General features: G+C 44.1%; 1 pseudogene; it reads right to left on the minus strand.

Moving 5' to 3' along the window:
- Nucleotides 1-21,843: 21,843 nt before the first annotated feature.
- On the minus strand, nt 21,844-23,269 carry LOC116740614 (annotated as a pseudogene).
- Nucleotides 23,270-23,619: the final 350 nt, after the last annotated feature.

Here is a 23,619-nt window from a genome sequence, read left to right on the forward strand (position 1 = left end):
ACACATCACCCCAGCCTCAGTCCTGCTCCCATCAACTGCCAAAGTGATCTTTGAAAAACCCCATTCTGATTGTGTCCTTTTGCTTAAATCCTTTGGTGATTACTCAGACCTAGAAGACAATTGATAAGCTCCTTGAGTGCGACAATCAAGGTTCTCCAGAAGCTGCCCTTATCCTTCAGCTTCTCCCTGCTAGTTGTTCCCCAACACAAACCCCCAGTTCAACTGGATGATTCCTTATCCTCCCAGTATGCCAGCTTTCAGTCTTTCTAAATCTTTTGTGTTAGTTGCCAACATTTTTTAAAGACTGAGAGATTTCTTTGTGAACAAATTTGCGGTCTGTGCCTTGTCTGGCAACACTGTGTCCACATTTCTGTGTGGCAATTGGTTGAAACCAAGGAATGGCTGCCCACTCTAGATCAGGTCTGGACTTGTCAAAGTGCCAGGGTCCCCTCGCCCGCCCCCAGGCTGCTTTCTTCATTTACATTGTCTGTCATATAGGCGTCTGTGCCAGTGACCCCTTACTACACCACCTTTTTTTTTTTTTAACATCTTTATTGGGGTATAATTGCTTTACAATGGTGTGTTAGTTTTTGCTTTATAACAAAGTGATCAGTTATACATATGTTCCCATATCTCTTCCCTCCCTCCCACCCTCCCTATATACCACCTTTTAACTTGAGCAAAATTGAAAGAGGGTGTTGGGTAATGTAAACAGCATGGATTTGACATCAAAACCATAGGATTTGGACCCAAGTGCAAAAACTTCCCCGTGGGAATCCATCTTTGGCAAACCAAAGATCCATAATCCAGAGACTGCTCAGGTCGAAGTAAACCTTAATGTAACATGACCTTAGGCCCCCATCTAATAAATACCCTAGAGGGTCGGAGAGCTCATGGTAATTACACCACAAATGACAACAGTGCATGGAGGGAACAGAATTGCTCTTTGCCAGGCATCCCTGGGTGCCTGCTAACGTTGCACAGATTAGCTGCTTTCACCACCTCTGCATTCTAGGCCAGGGGTCGGCAAACCACAGCTATTAACTAACAGAGACACAAAGAGATATTAAAATTCAATGTGGCCTATGCAGCCATAGGAATATATATGGCCAGGGTATTATGGGAGTCTGAGGCAAGGGCACCTAACCCATCTTGAGAATATGGTGGGAGAGCAGGAAAGACTTCCTTGAAGAGGTGATACTGGAGCCTTAGATTCCATAATGAATTTTTTTTAATTAATAGGCTTTATTTTTTTAGAGCGGTTTTAGGTTTACAGAAAAATTAACCAGATAGTACAGAGAGTTCCCATATACCCAATTTCTCCCCACCCACAATGTCCCCTATTATTAACGTCTTACATCAGTGTGGTACATTAGTTACAATTGATGAACCAATATTGATACATTCTAAACTAAAGTCCATAGTTTACATTAGGGTTCATTATTATTGTACAGGTCTAAGGATTTCAACAAATGGATATTAGGTACCTACCATGACAGTATCATACAGAACAGTTTCACTGTCCTAAAAATCCCCTGTGCTTCATCTATTCAACTCTCACCCTCTCCTCTCACCTCAACCCTTGGCAATCACTTCTCTTTTAGTATTGCTTTTTCCAGATGTCATACAGTTGGAATCATACAGTATGTAGCCTCCACCGACTGGATTCTTTCACTAAACACTATGATATAGGATTCCTCTATGTCTTTTTATGGCTTGATAGCTCATTTCTTTTTATCACTGAATAATATTCCATGGTATGAATGTACCACCATTTGCCCATTCACCTACTATTATGGATTGGCTCAAGTCCTCCAAAAAGATATGCTGAAGTCCTAATCTCTGGTACCTGTGAATGTAACCTTATTTGGAAAAAAGTCTTTGCAGATGTAATCCAGTTATGATGAGGTCATTAGGGTGGGCCCTAGTCCAATATAATTGATGTCCTTATAAAAAGAGGAAGCGGCCATATGGACACACACAGCGGGGAATACCATTTGATGACAGAGGCAGGGATTGGAGTGATGTAGCTATAAGCCAAGGAATGTTAAGGACCCGTAACCACCACCAGAAACTAGCAATAAGCAAGAAAGGATTCTACCCGAAATCTCAGAGGGAGCATGGCCCTGCTGATACCTTGATTTCGGACTTGTAGCCTCCAGGACTGTGAGAGAATAAATTTGGTTGTTTAAGCCCTCAGTTTGTAGTACTTTGCTAAAGCAGCCCCGTGAAACTGATACACTTCCTGAGAGACATCTTGACTCAGCTTTTGACAGTTATGAATAAGGCTGCTATCCACATCTGTGTGCAGGTTTTTGTGTGGACACAAGTTGTCAACTCATTTGGATAAACACCTGGGAGCATGACTTCTAGATCATGTGTTAAAATTATGTTTAGCTTTGTGAGAAATTGCCAAGCTGTTTTCCAAAGTGGCTGCACCATTTTGCATTTCCACCAGCAGTGAAAGAGCTCCTGATGCTCCATACTCATGCCAGCATTGGGTATTGTCAAGTTTGGATTTTATTTTGTTTGTTTTTGATTTCATCGGTTCTTACATAAATGTGTAATGTAAGATCCTGGTTTGTCTCCCCCAATGTTTCTTTTTGTTCCTAATATTCTGAAATTTTTGTTCCTAATATTCTGATTAATGGCCTTGAGTCACCCAGTGGGTTTCCTTCCTTCCTTTCTTCCTTTTTTCCTCCTTACCTCCATCCCTCCCTTCCTTTCCCTTTCCTTCTTTTCTTCCTCCCTCCCTCTTTTTTTTTTTTTTTTTTTTGCAGTACGGGGACCTTTCACTCTTGTGGCCTCTCCCGTTGCGGAACACAGGCTCTGGACGCGCAGGCTCAGCGGCCATGGCTCAGGGGCCCAGCCACTCCACCGCATGTGGGATCTTCCCAGACCGGGGCACGAACCCGTGTCCCTTGCATTGGCAGGCGGACTCTCAACCACTGCGCCACCAGGGAAGCCCTGAAATATTTTTGTGAATTATTTCTTCAAGGATTTCCTTCCTTCATCTCCCTGTTTTCTATGTTTTCACTTTCTGGAACTCCAATTATTTGGATATCTGAGCTCCTGGAATGATTTTCTAATTTTATTTTTTTTCTCCCTCTCTCTTACTTTTTTACCTTTTTGTGTTTGGGTCTACTTTCTGCATAGTATCCTTCAACCTGTATTTGGTTAGAGTTCTGTGCAGGAGACAGGATCAGAAACCACTCTAGGTATTTTAAGCAGAAAAGGATTTATTATAGGGAATTCGGTGCTTGCAAACTCGTTGGAAGAGCTGGGGTTGCTGAAATCAGGGGGACTTTTGTTTCAAAGTCACCATAGCTGTGGTTGAGAGGTCACATTTGCTACTCTTGCTGCTGCCACCGTAACTTTCTGACCACATGAAGCTGGGGACTGGGCACTGGATCAGGGAGTCTGGCCACTGACATTTGGCTCAAAGGTAAAGTTCAAAGCCAGCAAGGTTGTTGTGTGGCTTGAATAAGAAGTTCAAATTATGGGGTAGTCTATGACATGTCAACTTACATGAGGACTTTGATATTCATCCAACCAATTTTGGCCTTTCATTTTAATGAAACAGAAGCTGAACTCCTGACGGAGTGAGTTCTATAGGTGTAATCAGAAACACAGCTCCAATAGCTTCACTAACTTTGCCAGACAAGAGTAGGCTGTGTCAAGGAGGCCAGAGTTCTCCAAACTCACTGGGTTGAATTTTGGTCACATAATCACCCTGGCTCTCACATAAATGAAGCCACTGGAAAGGTAGGCATCATTAATGAAAACAAATACGAATCTGTGTTTCAGTTTCATGATAGCTGAATCAGAAATAAGTTTCACAGTGGTCTAGGTTTTGCAAGTTTCTACCTGTTGAGGAAGTGGCAAGGCATCGTCACATTCCAGTATTTCCTCTAGCCTTGGAAGGTTCACAGAACTATCCTCCTCCAGTCTCTTTCTTCAGAGTTCCAGCTGGGCAAAAAGAACCATGAATTATTTGGGTATTTGTGTGTGTATTTTAAGAATGATATTTTGTAGCATTTAATTTTAAGTAAGCAAACACCTGCTGTATTCATTTTAAATAATATATTTTTATTACCTGGTAATGCATGAATATATCTCACTGTAAGACAACTAAAATATTAAAGATAAAAACTGAAGTCTCCTGTGATCACCACCCTCAGTACCAGTTCTCCTCCCCAGAAAGTAACCAAGTATCAATTATATAGCAGCATGCATTAGTCAAGGGAGGTTAGGTTTTGCTGCAATAACAAACATCTTCAAAATCTCAGTGCCTTACAAAAACAAAGGTTTATTTATTGATCCTTACATGTTTGTCATGGGTTGGCTTCAGCTGTATCTCTGGACACAGGTTGAAAAAGCAGGTAGGTTATGCTAATCTTAAGGCAGAGAGAAAAGAAACAATGGTGGAACCTCTTAAATCTCCCGCTTGGAAGTCTCATGTCTCTTTCACCCACATTTCCTTGGTTAAAGCAAATTATATAGCCAAACCTACTTCAGTGAGAGTGTATAATCCTTCCATAGAGAGGGACAGTGAAAAATTTCCTGTAGTTTTATAGAGTACATAAAACTATAGAAACAGGTATCATTTTAATATAATTTATTGCAATACTGGACTTTACTTTCTTCATGCAAAAATATGTCTTAGAAGTCTTTCCACGTTATACAGATAGACCCATCTCCTTTTTATTTATTTATTTGTTTATTTTTGACTGCGTTGTGTCTTTGTTGCTATGCACGGGCTTTCTCTAGTTGCAGCAAGCAGGGGCTACTCCTCATTGTGGTGCACAGGCTTCTCACTGCGGTGGCTTCTCTTGTTGCAGAGCACGGGCTCTAGGCGCGCGGGCTTCAGTAGTTGTGGCACATGGGTTCAGTAGTCGTGGCACATGGGCTCAGTAGTTGTGGCTGGCGGGCTCTAGAGCGCAAGCTCAGTAGTTGTGGCACACGGGCTTAGCTGCTCTGCGGCATGTAGGATCTTCCCGGACCAGGGCTCGTACCCGTGTCCCCTGCTTTGGCAGGTGGATTCTTAACCACTGGGCCACCAGGGAAGTCCCTCCATCTCCTTTTTTTTTTTTTTTTTTTTTGCGGTACACAGGCCTCTCACCGTTGTGGCCCCTCCCGCCGCGGAGCACAGGCCCCGGACACGCAGGTTCAGCGGCCATGGCTCATGGGCCCAGCTGCTCCAAGGCATGTGGGATCTTCCCGGACCGGGGCACGAACCCGCGTCCCCTGCATCGGCAGGCGGACTCCCAACCACTGCGCCACCAGGGAAGCCCCCTCCATCTCCTTTTTAAACAGCTGCATTCATATGCCATAATATGGATATACTATGGTTTATTTACCTATTTCCCTATTTGAAAACATTTAAGTTGTTTCTAATTTGTTATTACTGCAGACAAAATTGTAGCAATATCCCAGTACTTGCCCCTTGTACATATGTGCAAGCGTTTCTCTGGGGTGGGTACAGAGAAGTGGAATTGCTCATGAATAGCTCATGAATAGTTCCAAAGGAACTGCCAGTTTTCTCTCTGTATCCTAATACGGCATACTCATTAGGAGAATTTCAAAGGTTTAATAAAAGGACTACTGACAAAGAATAGGGTAGTATCCCAAGACTGATAGCAGTGAGGCTAGGCCTGAACGAGCAAGAGCAGGGAGCAGTTAGCAGAGACATGTGGAAAGAGATGGGTGAAGCCAGCAATATGGCCCTATAGTGAAGGAGTCAAGGGAATAAATGCCTCAAATCAGTTCTCCCTCTGGTCTCCTACTGGGCTGACCTCAAGCAGGTGACAGACAGCCAAGGATTCTATTTATCTAGCCCGTCCTGGCCTGCCTCCTGGAACACAGAGGAGGTGGAAGGAATAGAAAGCCAACCTGGAGGAGCAAATAGAAGATATCTATCCCGTTCTCTTCCCCACAGAACAGGAAATGACTTAATTGTTTGCCGATATGGTAAGCAAACAAAAAAATGCTACTTAAAAGTGCACTTTTAATTTGCGTTGCCCTAATTATCAGTGAGGACTTCTGCTGCTAATGCAGGAACCCAGACTGTCTTTTCCAGCACAGCTTAGGTTTAAATAACCTAACCCTAACTGATACAGCATCCTACTATTGACAGTTCATAGTCCTTACATTTAATTAGAAGGAAAGAGATCTTATTGCTACTGTTTGTAGGAACAATGGGGTTGATTTGGTGGTTTGTGCCATTAAGTCTTCTGGAACTTAGGCTCCTTTAGTCTTGTTGCTTCATCCTACATTAACTGCTCATTTGGACCAAGCTCACCTCATGGGTCCAAAATGTCTGCTCCAACTCCTGCCATTATATCTGCACCCAAACCAGAAGGAAAAAAGAAGAGACCAGGAGGGAAAAGGTGGAGGTGTGGGGTGCAACCCAGTGCTCTCCTAATGAAGGTTCTAGAATCTGCTATGTGATTACCTGATTTACACCTTGTTGGACAGAACTCAGTTACATAGCCATACTTGGCTATAACGAAGGTTGGGAAGATTTTAATTTTATTTGGGGAGCTAAGTGCCTAGGCACAAGGGAGATGATCTATAAATACTATTTTTAAAAGTCCAGGAATTGGACAGACACCCTTCTCTGGCAGGTGAGTTTGTCCTGCATTCTAGGAGGAGTGTACCTGTACTTTGACCTCCATGACCCCTGGCTCTTCCCTTGGGGACACTCTTCCTTGTCCAGTATCCTCATGGCCAAATTTAATAGATACTAGTGTCACCTTTTTGGGGACTCCACAAATATTATATCCCTGTTTCCTGATAGTTTGGGGTCCCTGGAGTTTCTCATTTTTTTGTAGAAGAAATAAATGTGAAGATGTTTATTAGGGGACATTTAGTGCTCTCTGCCACAGATGCTCAGAATAATGCCTGGCCCATGTTTTCCATGTTTAAGCTCAGGAGTCTTATCCTATATGACTATATCCTATATCCTATATGGAGACTAAGGTCAGTTTTTAAAGAAAAATCATACACAGTCAAAATTATTATTGATACATCCATGTGTGTTATCCTCCATAACTTTGTAAATGTGTATCAATTAGCTAAGGCTGCCTAACAAGCCACCTCAAAACTCGGTGATATACCCATTCATCTGTCGATGGACATTTAGGTTTCTTCCATGTCCCGCCCATTGTAAATAGTGCTGCAAGAAGATGTGGTATATATATATAATGGAATATTACTCAGCCATAAAAAAGAATGAAATTGGGTCATTTGTAGAGATGTTGATGGACCTAGAGTCTGTCATACAGAGTGAAGTAAGTCAGAAAGAGAAAAACAAATATCGTATGTTAACGCATATATGTGGACTCTAGAAAAATAGTACTGCTGAACCTATTTGCAGGGCAGGAATAGAGACACAGACGTAGAGAATGGACGTGTGGATACAGTGGGGGAAGGGGAGGGTGGGATGAAAGGGGAGACTAGGTTTGACATAAATACACTACTGTGTGTAAAATAGCTAGCTAGTGGGAACCTGCTGTAGAGCACAGGGAGCTCAGCTCGGTGCTCTGTGATGACCTAGATGGGTGGGATGGGCTCAGGGAGGGGGTCCAAGAGGGAGGGGATATATGTATACATATAACTGATTCACTTCATCGTACAGCAGAAACTAACACAACATTGTAAAGCAATTATACTCCAGTAAAAAAATACTCAGTGATATAAAACAACAATCATTTACTTTCATGTAAAGTAAGTCTGCAGTCTGGCTGATCTAGCAGCCAGAGCATGTTCTCCTGCATAGCAGAAGCACTAGAGGGCAAGGCCAACCACGCAAGCACATTTCAAGCCTCTGCTTGTGTCAGTGACTGCTAACACCCCATTGGGAAAAGGAAGTCACATGGCCAAGCCTAAGGTCAGTGGGTGGGGAAGTATATACATACACGACCAAGGCCAGCATCCCCCAACATCAAATTCCACCCCTCCTATGGAGGTGGTGTGGGAGAGGGAGCAGAATGTTTTTAAATAATTTAATTTGCCATAAAATGATTTTTAAATCAATTGCTCTAACGTATTTGTCAACTTGTGGCCCTCGATTCTTCCATTTCTTATTTGAGGAGGTCAAGGAAGCCATCACCAACCACTTGCCCAGTTAGTCGAACATTGCATTTTACTTCTTTGTTAACAGCTTGACACCCATAAAATAATCTATATATTATTTCTGTATGAATTGGTCAAAATACATCCATTATTGCAGTTGGATGGCAGATATGGCCTGGGTCACAGGTTCACTGAGTGGATGGTGGGTAGAAATATTTTCACTCTTCAAATCCCCCCTCCCACTACCCATGCCATTGACCTTGGCTACCTGTCAGCTGTTCCCCCTATCTGAGCAGCAGTGCAGATGGGACAAGTACATGGGTTCTGTAGTGGATACTGTGGCATGCTGCCCAGACCCCCCACTCCAGGACTGAGGCACTTATATGCCCCCAGCTGCTGCTAGCATAGGCTGCTGACAGCTCTCAATCGAGTCCCTCTTGAGGATTTGCCCTTGGTTGAAGAAAGCAACCTAGTCCAAGTTCTACATCCAATGACTGGATGAAGTGGGAGTCCCAAAGTCCTGCCTCCATGCCATCGTAGCTCCATCCATACCCCTTGGCATCAGCTAAGGCCTCTGCTGAGGCTGCATGCAGTTTGATTTTTCCTTTCCACGTATGATCCTGAAAGCACTCTGTAATAATCTTCCTGCATGCATACCTCCACGGAGTTTTATTCCTGGGGAACCTAACCCACAACAGGCTCTGAAGTCAGACGGAACTGGGTTTTGAGTTTTATCCCAAATACCCACGAGCTGTGTGGCCGTAGACATTATACATTCACTATAAGCCTCAATAAGCCTCAGATTTTTAATCTCTAAAGATGAAATAATGATAGTATATGCCTCTTATGGTTACAATGAGGATGAAGATAAATAATGCTGTAAATCATATGATATCTGGCACGTGTTAGATTTTGCTGAAATGTATTCCATTTTTGCTCAGCCCGTTGCCTGCATTTCCAGAAGCCAGCGTCTTCAGGCCTCACTGAAAGAGAAATGGTCCTGTTGTGCTAACTTCTTTCCAGCAGATGGCGCCAGTGGACAAATCCTATCCAGCTCAGTTACAACTTTCCCTATTCACAGATTACATACCAGTGTCACATGCATCAGCTCATTTGATTCTCCTTCATCAATCATTTACCAAGTGCTGATTATTCCATCATTTATTCTTTCATCCCTCCCTCAACGCATGCTTGCTGAGACCTTACTCCAGCCAAAGTGCAGCTTTAAATCCCTTCTAAAACATCATGGTGACTAAGACACAAACAACAAAAGGAAAGTAAAAGAAAAGAAGAAAAGAAAATTCCAAGCCCCAGCTAGAAAGCTGGATTTTGAGATATAAAAAGACAAGTTTTAGCCACTGATTTCGTTCTGGTCCTGACCTGGTGCCAACGTGCCTGATGGAGGCTGCTTTAATAAAACAATAAAGCGGAAGAAGCTTGATTTGAGTGAAACTGAGTCAGGAAGGAAATGATTCTTCTGCAGGAGCTGCTGAGGTGCCTCCCCAGAGACCATCCGCAGTCCTCCCCAAGGGCTATTGATCTGAAGGCACAGCAGTTGGTTCTTGGACTGGTTAAAATTGCCGTGTAGGAGAAAAAAGGAAAAAAAATCCATAAAGGAGGTGTTGAGGGCTTGCGGGGAGGAGGAGTTAGCTGGCCTGGATTCAGGAGCTCCCGATAGAAACGACTTTGTAGTTCCTTCTGCTTTGCAGCCGGCCAGCAAGCATTCCTGGAAGCCATGAGACCAGGCCGGCTGAGATCCTGGTGGGACAAAGGGTGCCCACCCTCAGCCTACTCTCACTCACTCCAGAGCCGTGGGGGAATAAACTCACCTGAAGATCACCCCAGCAGTGCAATTAGGGGTGCGAAGTAGGGCTCCCTCCATGGGTGAAATCCCTCTGTCTCTCAACAAGTCTCTGGACCCCAGATGCCACCATTAGTGATTCATTGTCCCTTAAAATGAAAACTGCAGGAATTAAGAGCTGAACTTCTATATAGGTGTGTGTGTGTGTGTGTGTGTGACAGAGAGAGAGAGAGAGAGAGAGAGAAAGAGAAAGAGTGAGAGAGAGAGATTATACTGACTTGGAGAAAAGTCTGTAAATGTTCACATCAGTTGTTGACATGGGTTACCTTGAGCCAGAAGGTGTGGAGTAAGTTAGAAAGATTAATGGAGGATGGGAAAAGAGAAGGAGAAGAATAGGTAAGAAAAAAAATCTCATTAAAAAAGGATGTCAGGGGCTTCCCTGGTGGCGCAGTGGTTGAGAGTCCGCCTGCCAATGCAGGGGACATGGGTTTGTGCCCCGGTCCGGGAAGATCCCACATGCCGCGGAGCGGCTGGGCCCGTGAGCCATGGCCATTGAGCCTGCGTGTCCGGAGCCTGTGCTCCGCAACGCGAGAGGCCACAACAGTGAGAGGCTCGCGTACCGCAAAAAAAAAAAAAAAAAAAAAAAAAAGGATGTCGGAAATTCCCTGGCGGTCCACTGGTTAGGACTCAGCACTTTCATTGCTGAGGGCACAGGTTCAATCCCTGGTCAGGGAACTAAGATCCTGCAAGCTGTGGGGCATGGCCAAAAATAAATTAATTTTAAAAAAAGGATATCCATGATTAAAAGTATTATTATTATTATTTTACATCACAATCAATATGACTTTACTCCAGGAATATAAAATTGGTTTAACATTAGAAAATGAACTCATATAATTTACCACTTTAAAAGAATAAGGAGAACAACCATCTCAGTAGATGCAAAGAAAGCATTTGATAATATTCAACATAAGTTTATGATTTAAAAAAAACTTAAGAAATTAGGAGTAGAAGGAAACGTCCTTCATATGGTAAAGATTTTCTACAAAGAACATATAACATATTTAATGGGAAAATATTGAAAGCATTTCCATTGAGATCAAGAAAGAAACAGATTCCCAGTATGCCTACTTCTATTTATTATTGTGTTTGAGATCCTAACCAGTGCAAAAATAAAAGATTTGAAAGGAAGAAATTTACACACATGAGGAAAAAAAACCCCCAAATCTACCAATAAGCTATTAGAATTAAAAGTAAATTTAGCGGGACCTCCCTGGTGGCACAGTGGTTAAGAATCCACTTGCCAGTGCAGGGGACATGGGTTTGATCCCTGGTCCAGGGAGATCCCACATGCTGCAGAGCAACTAAGCCCGTGCGCCACAACTACTGAACCTACTCTCTAGAGCCCGCGAGCCACAACTACTGAAGCCTGAGCCCTTAAAGCCCGTGCTCCACAACAAGAGAAGCCACTGCAATGAGAAGCCCCTGCACCGCAATGAAGAGTAACCCCCACTCACAGCAACTAGAGAAAACCGGCGCACAGCAACGAAGATCCAACGCAGCCAAAAATAAATTTATATAAAAAAGAGAGATCCATGGACTAAATACTCAGCCATTAAGAAGTATGAAATTTAAAAAAAAGTAAATTTAACAATCACCATACACAAAGTCAGTATACAAAAGTCAATTGAATTTTTATTTACCATAAAAATTTAACATAAAAGTTTGTTTAATAACATCAAAAAGAAAAAAAGTACCATTTACTTGTATCACAAAACCCAAATAGCTAGGAATAAATTTTAAGAAATATGTTCAAGACCTGTAAATTGAAAAACTTAAAACGTCACTGGGAGAAATGAAAATTCTAAATAAATAGATATTTCTTGCTCATGGGTCAGAAAACTCAACATTGTAAAGATGTCAATTCCCTCCAAATGGGTCTATAGATGCAGTGCAATTTTTTTCTTTGAAAAAGTAAGGAATATTTATTATTTAATTTCTGTAAAAGATTTCTTCTGTTGCCTGTGAGTGTAAAGATATGCCTGAAAGATGCCCACTAAAATATTAACAGTAGCTATATAGCGTGATAAGATTTCAGGGGATTTTACTTTCTTGCTTATAATTTTATATATTTAAAAATTTTATAGAGTGTGTTTAAATTTAAAAAACAAAACAAAACAAACTATTGCAAGCCAAATGGGAAAAGCAATGACAAAAACTGAGACTTAGTATCAGACAGGATTCAAATTCCAATTCCTCCATTCCATAGCTGTGTGACTCAGAGGAAATTGCTTAACTTCTCTGGCACCTCAGTTTCTTCCTCTTTAAAAGCAGGGGTTGAGTGGACAGCTCTTGTTTTTGCCTGCCCAGCACCTTTCCCCTTGATCTCCCTTTGGGAATCATCCCACCTAATTCCTACCACAATCCATTCGATTTGTGCAAGAGTGGCGAGCTCAGGTACCCACGGGACTTGGTTTGGTGATGTAAATGAGGGAACTGGGCCAGGTGTGAGGAAGGAACATGGGTAAAAGAAATATTTTACTTTCTTCTTTAATCCACTGTAAAAAACAAACAAACAAACAAACAAACAAAACCAGTATTGCAAGATTTATGACAAATGGCTCTGACATGAGGCTTCAATGCTGAGACAACAGGACATGGTGGGGACTGTGGAGAAATGGAGAAACCATGCTCTATCCAAAGGGGACCCCCATCACAACGGTGAAGAAGTGCACCCATGTTGCTGGATTTCCAATTTGTCAAGAGAAGCCAGAAATCTGGATTTTAATGTGAAATCTCTCAATGTTTAATTTTTGGCAATGAATGCAAAAAAATTTTAAAATGTGATGTTGGCCCAAACGGTGCAGGCCATGATTCTGTCTGAGTGCCAGATCTGAGCCTGAGGGCCCATTGTATGATCTCCGGCCCAGCGGGAGAGACAGATGGGTGGATAGGTAGTTTTGACACAGCTTGATAAGTGTAAAGATGGAAACACATGCTGTAATGGGGCAGAGAAGAGGAGTGGGGGTGGGGAGGGGGTCTTTGAGGAGGAGCTGGCACTCCATCTGAGTCCTACATGAAGGCTCAGCAGGCCAAGAAACTGGGGTTGGGCAGTCCAGGCAGAGGTAACAGTCCAGGGGAGTTCCATGCTAGAGAACCTAGCAGACTGGCAAAGCTCAGGTGTCAGATGGGGGTGGGGAGCAGGGGGAGAGAAGGCTGGGGAGGTGGGCGGGGCCCAATGGAGAGTGGCCTTGACCATATCATGTGTCTGTTCAACCATTTCTCAATTTTCCCACGTTGTAATTTCTGCTGTTCTTCATAGAAAACCAGAGGTTGTTTCCATGCCCCCAAACCAACCATTTCCTGTGATAAAAAGAAGCCCTTTCAGCTGTCAAAGTTGGCAAAACTCCTCTTTCTCCCCCCCCCCAACCCCCCCAACCCGCTCTGGCTCACCCTCATGTGCGTTTCACTCTCACCCCTGGAGTATCCAAGAAAATAAATACTTTTGACCTTTGTCAGAACACCTTGGACTGGCCAGTCTAAAAAGAAACAACTTGTACAGGAGGAAATGTTTCAATTCCTCCCAAATGGCTCTCTTCTCTCTAATGTCCAAAGCCAAATGCAGTTATGATTCTGAGACCACAGGGGTGGTGTACAGGGCCCTGGGCTTCAGGTCACGAGTCCATTCTCATCCTGGTCCCACAGCCTGACTCCTCCAATAAGACCAGGCCACACATGCCCAACTGGAGCACAAGCAGGTATGTTGGATGGTTTCCTAGAACCTTCTCCATCAGGACTCAGGGCCCAAATCTCTTGCACACAGAGCCAGTGTGGCTCTGATGTCAGTGATGGTGTCTCCCATCTAGCCAGCACGTGCCAAGCTCTCACCATACATAAGCTCATATAATCCCATAAAAGTCTCATCCCACTTTATAGGAAAGGAAGTTGAAGTCCAGGGAAGCTAAGTGATGGCTTGAAAGTCTGACCTCAAAGACTATGCTATTTGAAATGAAATGTAGTTCATTGTGATGATTCGTTCTATGTGTCAACTTGACTAGGCTAAGGGATGCCCAGATAGCTGGCAAAACATGATTTCTGGGTGTGTCTGTGAGGGTGTCTCTGGAAAAGATTAGCATTTGAATCAATAGACTGAGTAAAGATGGCTGTCCCCTGTGTGGATGAGCATCCTCCAATCCACTGAGAGCTCAGTTAGAATAAAAAGGTGGAGGAAGAGTGAATTTGCTCTCTCTCCAGAGCTGGGACCTCCATCTTCTCCTGCCCTTGGACATTGAAACTCCGGGTTCTCAGGTCTTTAGACTCAGACCAGATCTTAGATGTATACACATCTGTATCTATATCCATATCTATCAATACACATATATCTCCTGCTGGTTCTGTTTCTCTGGACAGCCTGAATACATTCATATACATGATAACATATTAAACAGCACGGGAATGTTTACCATGAAAAGCAAACTCTCACCCCCAACTCCCTTGAGGTGACCTCTTTTAATCATTTTAATTTTCTGGTGATTACCTCCCTAACTATAAACAATAGCTAGATAATATTTACTGTCTGTAAAGTGTGCTTATAATCCCTGCTTTCTCCAACTGCTTGATATTTATATACTTATTTTTCGTTCTCATTTCTCTTCATAAATTCAATAAGCATAACCTCTATCTTATTTTATCCCATGGACCGTATCTTTTGACACTCCACTTTCTAAGATGAAGGTATGAGCAGTGTTTCTTTTCTCTTGCTGTTTCTATTTTCCACATTTTGCCAGCCTCACTTTTGTTTTTAAAGCGTCATTTTATTTACTGTGGGAGAGACTTCCAGAGTTCCCCTCTATCGGGGTCTCTCCTTCCAGACACATGGAGGATTATGTTTCCCCACCCCTTTGAGTTGGTGTAACCATGTGACTAATTCTGGCCAATGGGTTGGGGGAGGAAGTGACCTTTGCTACTTCTAGGCTTGGAGCATTTAATGGCTGATGTGAGCTCCTCCCTCCCCCAACCCCCAGATGCAGATACCATGTTCTTCCACCTGCTGCCACACCTGGCAACATTCCATATGGAAGACCCTCTGTCAGCAACCCCCAACCCCGGCAATGTATAATCAACATGTAATACGAGGGAGACGTAAATCTTTGTTGTTCTAAGCCTCTGAGTGTTTGGGGATTATTTGTCACTGCAGCTTAAACATGCACTTCCTAACTGATGTAGTTAACATATTCTGTCCTGCAACTATTACAATCAAGAACTTTAATGTTTTTGTCCATCCTTTAAATGAACAGATTACAAAAAAGATAAACTATTTCTGTCCTGGCGAGTCTGAAAATGTCTTTATTTGCCCTCACACTTGATTATGTTTGCCTGGGAATAGAATTCTAGGTGAAAAATCTCTTTTAGAATTTTCAAGATACTGCACTATTGGCATCTGGCTTTTGAATTCTGGTGAGAAATCTGATACTGGTCTGAGTCTTTTTCCTTCACAGATGATTTTTTTTTTTTTTTTTTTTGGCCATGCTGCGTAGCTTGCAGGATCTCAGTTCCTCTACCAGGAATTGAAACTGGGCCATGGCAGTGAAAGCACTGAATCCTGACCACTAGACCACCAGGGAACTCCCTAGATGAATATTTTTTAAATCCAGGGAAAACTTAGAATCTTTAAACTGTATTGCATCTGACACAGCTTAGTTTTTTTCTCACATTTTCTCTCTCTTGGTCTTTTCCGTCTCTGTCTTTTTGTTCTATGTTGGGAGGACTTTCTTCAACTTTAAATTTCAGACATCTATTAAAGTTTACATTTTAGCAATAGTGTATGTTTGAGAAATTTTAACAATATTTATATCAGTATAACAAACAGAAAAAAATCATGAATCATAAGTGTACAAATGGATGAATTATCACAAAGTGAACACACGCGGATAAAGACACCCTAGCCAAGAAGTCGATTATTACCAACAAGTCGTTGTCCCCTTGTGCTCCTTCCCAATCACTACCCACCCCTTTTCTCCAAAGGTTACCCATTCTACTGTTCTAACCCTGTCAATTAGTTCCTCCTGTTTTTTGAAACAAATAAGTGGAATCATACAAGTCATTTATCCTCTTGAAGCTCCAGTTTCCTCAGCTGTAAACTGGGAGTAAAAATATAACTAAAAGAACATGGCAGATTATAGGTGCTTAGGACATGTTTGTTTAATCTGTGTAGCTCATTGTACCTTAAATCACTTGCACAAGTGGTGGGTTTCCAGCATAAAAAGAGGTTATATCACCAATGAACCAGAAAACCTATAGTCCTAGGATCTGATATGGGCAGAGTAGGAGGTGAAAAGCCACTAAGTAGGAAAGGAACATTTTCTTTTGACATGAATGAGAATTCCTCTTGATCCACATCCTTACCTGCATTTGCTGTTGTCTGTGTTTTGGAGTTTGGCTGTTCTAAGAGGTGTGTAGTTTTAATTTGCACTTCCCTGATGACATGTGATGTGGAACATATTTTCCTATGCCTGTTTGCCATTAATTTGTCTTCTTTGGTGAGGTGTCTGTTAAGATCTTTGACTCACTTTTTTTAAAGGCTTTAAAAAAATTATTTATTTAATTTATTTTTGGCTGCGCTGGGTCTTTGTTGCTGCGTGTGGGCTTTCTCTAGTTGCGTCGAGTGGGGGCTACTCTTCGTTGCGGTGTGCAGGCTTCTCATTGCGGTGGCTTCTCTTGGTGCGGAGCACAGGCTCTAGGCGCGCAGGTTTCAGTAGTTGTGGCGCACGGGCTCAGTAGTTGTGGCTCACGGGCTTAGTTGCTCTGCGGCACGTGGCATCTTCCCAGACCCGTGCTCGAACCTATGTCCCCTGCATTGGCAGGTGGATTCTTAACCACTGTGCCACCAGGGAAGCCCATTGACCCACTTTTTAATTGGATTGTTTGTGTTCTTATTGGTGAGTTTTTGTATAGTTTGGATAACAGTCCTTTATCAGATGTGTCGTTTGCAAATATTTTCTCCCAGTCTGTAACTTGTCTTCTCATTATCCTCACATTGTCTTTTGCAGAGTAGAAGTTTTTAATTTTAATGAAGTCCAGTTTATTGATTATTTCCTTTGAGGATCGTGACTTTGGTGTTGTATCTAAAAAGTTATTAGCACACCCAAGGTTTGCTCCTATTATCTTGTAAGACAGTGGTCCCCAACCTTTTTGGCACCAGGGACCGGTTTTGTGGAAGACAATTTTTCCACAGATGGTGGAGGGGAGGATGGTTCAGGTGGTAATGAGAGCCAGCGATGGGGAGTGATGGGGAGCGGCAGATGAAGCTTTGCTCCTTCACAGCCACTCACATCCTGCTCTGCCACCCGGTTCCTAACAGGCCGCGAACTGGTTGGGGATCTCTGTTGTAGGAGTTCGGTGCATGTGTGGTTTTAATCTAACCTGTGGCTTTTGCCCCCATCCAGCTGGTTTCCAATAATGCCCTTGGCTCATTGTCTTTTTTTTTTTTTTTCATATTTATTTATTTGGCTGCACTGGGTCTTGGTTGCGGCATGCGGAATCTTTTAGTTGCAGCATGTGGGATCTAGTTCCCTGAGCAGGGACCGAACTCGGGCCCCCTGCATCGGGAGCTTGGAGTCCTAGCCACTGGGCCACCAGGGAAGTCTCTCATTGTCTTCTTACAGTCACGGCAATGTTAACATTCTATAACCTTCTCTTCTTTATCTTGCTGAGGAGGCAGTTTCAGCCCAGCTTTTAAAATCTCCAGGTACTTGTGCTCTCCAGATTACTTCCCTTTGCTTTACAAGTCTTCTTATCAGATTCAATTGAGACTTACACTTCCATAACCAAGATTTGTTTGATTCTACACAGGCTTATGAGCTGATGTCTTCTCTCAGAGGTGGAATTACATTTACCAAGCTCATGGGACTGATGTGGAAAATGGGAATGTCAATGTATTCGCTGATAACAAGAAATAGGATTAAGCATACTGCAATTTTCTCATCAGCCTAACCAGCACATTCTTTCCTGAAGGCAGATCTAAGTGAAAAGTAAAATTATGTAAAATAAAGGAAAAGAAGATGACTTGGTGAGCATTTGACAGTTCAGCCCTATTGACTGAGAGCCTGTTACATGTCAAGCATTGTGCTGGACACAAGGCTGGACCCCAGGCGGAGAACAGCCAATAAGAGAGATGGGGCTCTGTGTTCACAGATCCTAGGCTACACAAAGAAGTTAATGAAACGTCTAGGTTAAAAAAAAAAGGATAAAAACCCCCAAAACTGTGCAACGTAGCCTCTGCTTCCCCTCTGAAACTACTAAGATAAGAGTACAGGGATTTTTCTTTATAAAATACAATGCCCTGGGTGGCGGGGTGGCGGGGGGGCGGGGGGAGGGATAAATTGGGAGCTTGGGATTGATGTATACACACTACTATATACTATATATAAAATAGATAACTAATAAGAACCTACTGTATAGCACAGGAAACTCTACTCAATACTCTGTAATGACCTATATGGGAAAAGAATCTAAAAAAGAGTGGATATATGTACATGTATAACTGATTCACTTTGCCATAGACCAGAAACAAACACAATGTTGTAAATCAACTACACTCCAATAAAAACTAATTAAATTTAAAAAAATACAGTGCCCTAAGACAAAGGTCAGCAAGCTATGGTCCATGAACCAAATCTAGCCTGCTCCCTGTTTATGTACAGCCCATAAGGGAAGAATAGTTTTGCATTCTCGAACGGTTGGGAAAAAATAAAAAGCAGAATAATATTTTACGACACATGAAAACGTTAGGAAATTCAGATTCCAGTGTTCATAAATAAAGTTTTGTTGGAACTTAGCCATGTGTTCCAATGCATGTTCCACGTATTGTTAATGGCTTCTTTCATGCTACACTGACATAGTTGAGTAGTTGCAATGGAGACCATATGGTGTGCAAAGCCAAAAATACTTACTATCTGACCCTTTACAGACAAAATTTGCCATCCCTTGCTCTAGAGCAGCTCTATTCCACAGAACTTTCTGCAGTGACAAGGAATGTCATGCACTGTCCAATATAGTTGCCAGCCACTAGCTCCATGTGGCTATTGAGTGCTTGAAATGTGGTTAGTGCAATTAAGGAATTGAAAGTTTGTTTTATTTTATTTTAATTAATTTAGATTTAAATAGCTGCAGGAGACCAGGGTCTGCTGTGTTGTATAGTACAGCTGCAGAGAGTAACAGAAGCACATCTGGATTAGGAAACACCAGGCACAGTGGATGATGGGGCATCATCCTGAAAGCGGAGGGATGAAGTGAAAGTTTATATATGGAAGACCGAGATGCTCTGCCCAATCTCCTTCCCTCAGGCTTCTTTCACAACCTAGATTCCACATTGTTGGCCTGGAGGATTGTGCTCTCCTAAAGAGATGCTATAAGAGTCTTCTCTGGAGAATTTGACCAGCTCAGGAGGAAAACCCTAAGGATGCTGACAAGGGGAGCTCCCTAAAGGACAGTCACACCAAAGCTCATAGTTAATAATTAGGCCTCCTCACGTGCATCCCGCGCCCAATCAATTTCAGTCTAGGTTCCACCCTTCAATGTGAGCAGACAGCCAAGGATCATCACACGTTGGCGGAAAGATGCAAAGAACAAAGAGATCAAATGGACAGACTTAAGCAAAGACCTATGGGAGAACATAATTTGTTAAATTTGGAGATCCATGAAGTTGGACGGGAAAAATGGTCCTTATCTTTAAGTTCAACTTGAATTCAGCATTTCCTTCACTTACGAACATAAGCAACAAACCAGAGTAGTATTAGCAGTTCCCATGGCTTCACCAATAGAAAACATGTATTTTCCTATCACAATGGTCTTACCGAAGGCAACTCAAAATATCATTTCTGCTTATCATGACTTTGAAATTATGCTAAGTTATTAGACATACCACTAAATCTTCTAATATAGAAGCACATATGTTACTATATGACAGATTTGTTTTTAAAATATTTTGATAACTGCATTTTGATATAAATGATTCCCTCTGTAATCTTCTGTATGGAAGTTTATTCATTGAAAAATATTAGGCTGAGAAGAGGTCCATGGGCCTCACCAGGCTGCAAATGGGTCTGTGGCACAGGAAGGGTTAAGAATCCCCGTGTTGGGCTTCCCTGGTGGCGCAGTGGTTGAGAATCTGCCTGCCAATGCAGGGGACACAGGTTCGAGCCCTGGTCTGGGAAGATCCCACATGCCGCGGAGCAACTAGGCCCGTGAGCCATGGCCGCTGAGCCTGTGCATCCGGAGCCTGTGCTCCGCAGCGGGAGAGGCCGCAACAGTGAGAGGCCCGCGTACCACACACACACACAAAAACTGGGTGACATCAATAAGGGGGCAGTACAAGAAAAAATTTAGTCCATGAAGAAAACATAATAATTCAGTTAATAAAAGTTATGTTCAGGGACACTGTGTAGGAGTGCTGAGCCCCCTTCTCATGGTTCCAGCCCCAGGGACAGAGGTTGTCCAGTGTCACTGTGGGGAGAACCTTTCAAGGGAGGAGTGGGATAAGGACATAAGGGGAAGACGGGGAGAAAGTTCTGCTGTCCCCAGTGTGGAACAGGCAGGGATACGGGGCTGGAGGATGTGCTCACAGAAGCCTGAGGAGGGGGTGGGGAAGCAGGGGCTTTGTCAGTTCTGTGGGTTTAGAGCCCATGCTGAAAGGGATTCCCGCTGTGTCCAGCTGTCTCCCACTCTGCTGTGTTGAGTCTGCGAGCCTGGGCTATGCTAACTCAGGGGTGATACAACCTGGAAGAAGAATTTGAGGCTGTCTTGGAAAGATGCAAAACCATCTCAGTTGCAAGGGGCCAAGGTCACAAGGTCCTGCTGCTACCTGAGGGGTCTGAAGCTTTGAGGGCAGGGGCTGGGGAGTCACAGTCCTGTGAGGCAGGGAGAGAGAAGAGTCACAAACCCAACTCAGAGCTATTCTCCAGCCCTATAGGTGCTTTCACTCCTCAGTGCCCTGGAAGTCACCAGCGGGTGTCAACTGGGAAGACAGGGACAGGAAGACAGGGATGGCCCGGGGCTTTTACCCGTTTGATTTTAGGCCTGTTTCTCCGTGAAAGGATGGGGGCGGCAGGGTGGAATGAATGGATGAGTCACACCTCCAAGCAACAGCAGGAAGGAACAGCCTCTCCCCGCAGTGACAGTACCCTAGGTGAGGGCCCTTGGGGCTCTGACAGGGAAAGGCAAGATTCCCCCACTCAAATGCCCTGGGTTAGGACAGGTAGGAGGGAATTCTATAAAGCAGCTACAGGGAGTGTGGTGAGAGGGAGCAATACTAAAAGAACAAAGTCCAATACTGATGCGGACCCCCTATGAGGGAGTAAGAGAAGCACTGAGACAGCAGCCCAGTCCAGAGGGCTGCAGACTGACCTGGGGCTCAGTGGAGCCCCAGAACCAGGATTCCTTTGGTGCTAGAGGGCAGCAAGTGAAGGGAGAGTATGCTCCAAACCTGTGGAGGGAAGGAAGGAAACTGGATTCTGTTATCAGGAAAGCCAAGATCAACTAGCTTATAGAGGACCCCCAGGCTTAAGTCTTGGAGAAGGGGCTAAAGCTCCCAACTCCTGGGTCTCTGAAGGGCAGGATCAGTGTAGCTGGTTCCCTTGAAGACCACTTGGCCTTAGGCCCAATCCATTCAATGCACTGATTACCACTACCGGTTCTCTCTCTAATCCTATCTAGAGGTCCTCTGCAGACCAGGCGAGGGTACAGGCGCATGGGAACTTTGTGGGGCAAAGGGAAGCTGCGGGTAGGAAGGGATGGAGTGGGAGAAGAGGGTAACAGGTATCACGTGAGACCCTCTTCATTCTGGTGTTGTCCTAGAGCCAACAGCGTCCCCTGGAAGGCCCCAAGCAAGACCAGGGAAGGTGCTATGAGGCAGCACAGGGCCCAAATAAAGAAATCCGTGCAGCCAAATAGGGGCTGTGGGAGAAGCCCTATGTATTTCGGATTCCCAGGGCTTGCTCTAATTCTTGTTGTGTCTGCTGCACCTTGGAACAGAAGTATTGGCATACGGCCTCCTGTGCCCAAGGCTGGAAGTAGAGCTCAGCTCAGTGCTCCTCCTCTGGGTTACCCACCACATCAGTCATGGTCTTGAGGTCCCAGCACTGGGACTGAAGCCAGTCATTGATGAAACCCTGAGGGTCTCTGGCAAAGCTCAGCATGAACTCTCGCTGGGTCTTCAGCTGACTGATAGTTTCTATTGTCTCATGGATCTTGCTGTCGAGAGTAGCAATCTCCTGCTGGCTGGCAGTAGACAACAGAAGAGAATTCATCTGGGTCTTCAAAGTATCATCCACTTCCACATCAATGTCATAACCAGCTGCCTTTTCCTGATCATTTGGGTCAACACTAATGATATGATTAACGATGATGGGCTCTGGTGGCATAAGCAAGGCATGGAGCCGTTGCAGGATCTCTGAAAAACTTCATACGTTGAGACTCAAAGATCTGCTGGAGGTACTTGTCACAGATGACAAACTCCCGCTCAGGTGGGTCCTGGAGCTTACGCGTCTTAATATATTGCCACAGTGCTTGAATGGTCACTGGACGGGTCTGGGTGTGGATGCCCAGCGGCCAAGCCAGAGGAGGGTCTAATTTAAACTGAGGAGGCTGGTAATCCAGCATCAGCGGGACAGTACACCGTACATTCACATCTTCTGGCCACTTCACTTTGAAGCCATCTGTCTCCTGGGTAGTGGCGGCCCTGTACCATTCTACCAGATGGTTGTCTGGCCCGTACAGGTCCTTGTCCAGTTCGAGCACCAAGGACTTAAAAAAAGAAGAGAACTTCCTCTTTTGTTTGGTGGCATCATATTTGGACACAGCTGACTTGATGGGATGTTTCAAGGCCTCCTGGGTATCTAGCCATTTCCTCATGATAGTCTGGTCCAGTTTCCTTTCAAAAGCCAACAGATCCATATAGGCCTGGGACTCTGGTACCAGTTCACAAACACTTTGAGATAGAATTTTGTCAGCCATCTTCTTTTTCTTTGCACTGTGGTTCCCATTCTGGACCGCCTTCTGCTGGACCTGCTAGATCTGCTGAGGAACAGGTCTCCTGCGGGACTGGTCCATCCCTGACTGGGCCAGGCCAGGTCTGACTGAAAGGCTCCCCTCATAGCCAGGGGGTCCCATGGAAGGTCCCTGAGGTGTCGTTCGGCTGTCTGGTAGCATACCTGGTCTCGGATAGGCCACTCCGGGCATCGGGGAGCGGTACAGCCCTTGACCCGGTGCCGGGCCCATTCGTACCGGAGGCCCCGGAGTCCCACCTGGGCCCAGGGCAGCCTCCGCGCCCACCCCTCCTGAGGCTCCAGTGCTGCCGCTCGGAGCCACAGACTTGAAACCTGCCCCAGCCTCCATCTTTCCCGGAGCCACTGCTGTAGCTGCACAAAGAACCCAAAAGTTCAGTTTTCTATTGTAAAAATTGTACGAGCAGGGGGACTTCCCTGGCGGTCCAGTGATTAAGACTCTGCGCTTCCAATGTAGGGGGTGTGGGATTGATCCCTGGTCGGGGAACTAAGATCCCACATGCCGAGTGGTGAGGCCAAAAAAAAACATAGTACATGCACATCGTAAACAAGTTAGAGAAGTACAAAGAGGACAGCAAAAATCACCTCCAACCTCACTACCTGTTTGGTGAACATTGTTTTAGACAGCACTTCATGCAGATATACGTAAATATACATACACACCCATACAAACTTACATGA

The sequence above is a fragment of the Phocoena sinus genome, chromosome 15, assembly GCF_008692025.1.
Source record: "Phocoena sinus isolate mPhoSin1 chromosome 15, mPhoSin1.pri, whole genome shotgun sequence".
Lineage (NCBI taxonomy): Eukaryota > Metazoa > Chordata > Mammalia > Artiodactyla > Phocoenidae > Phocoena > Phocoena sinus.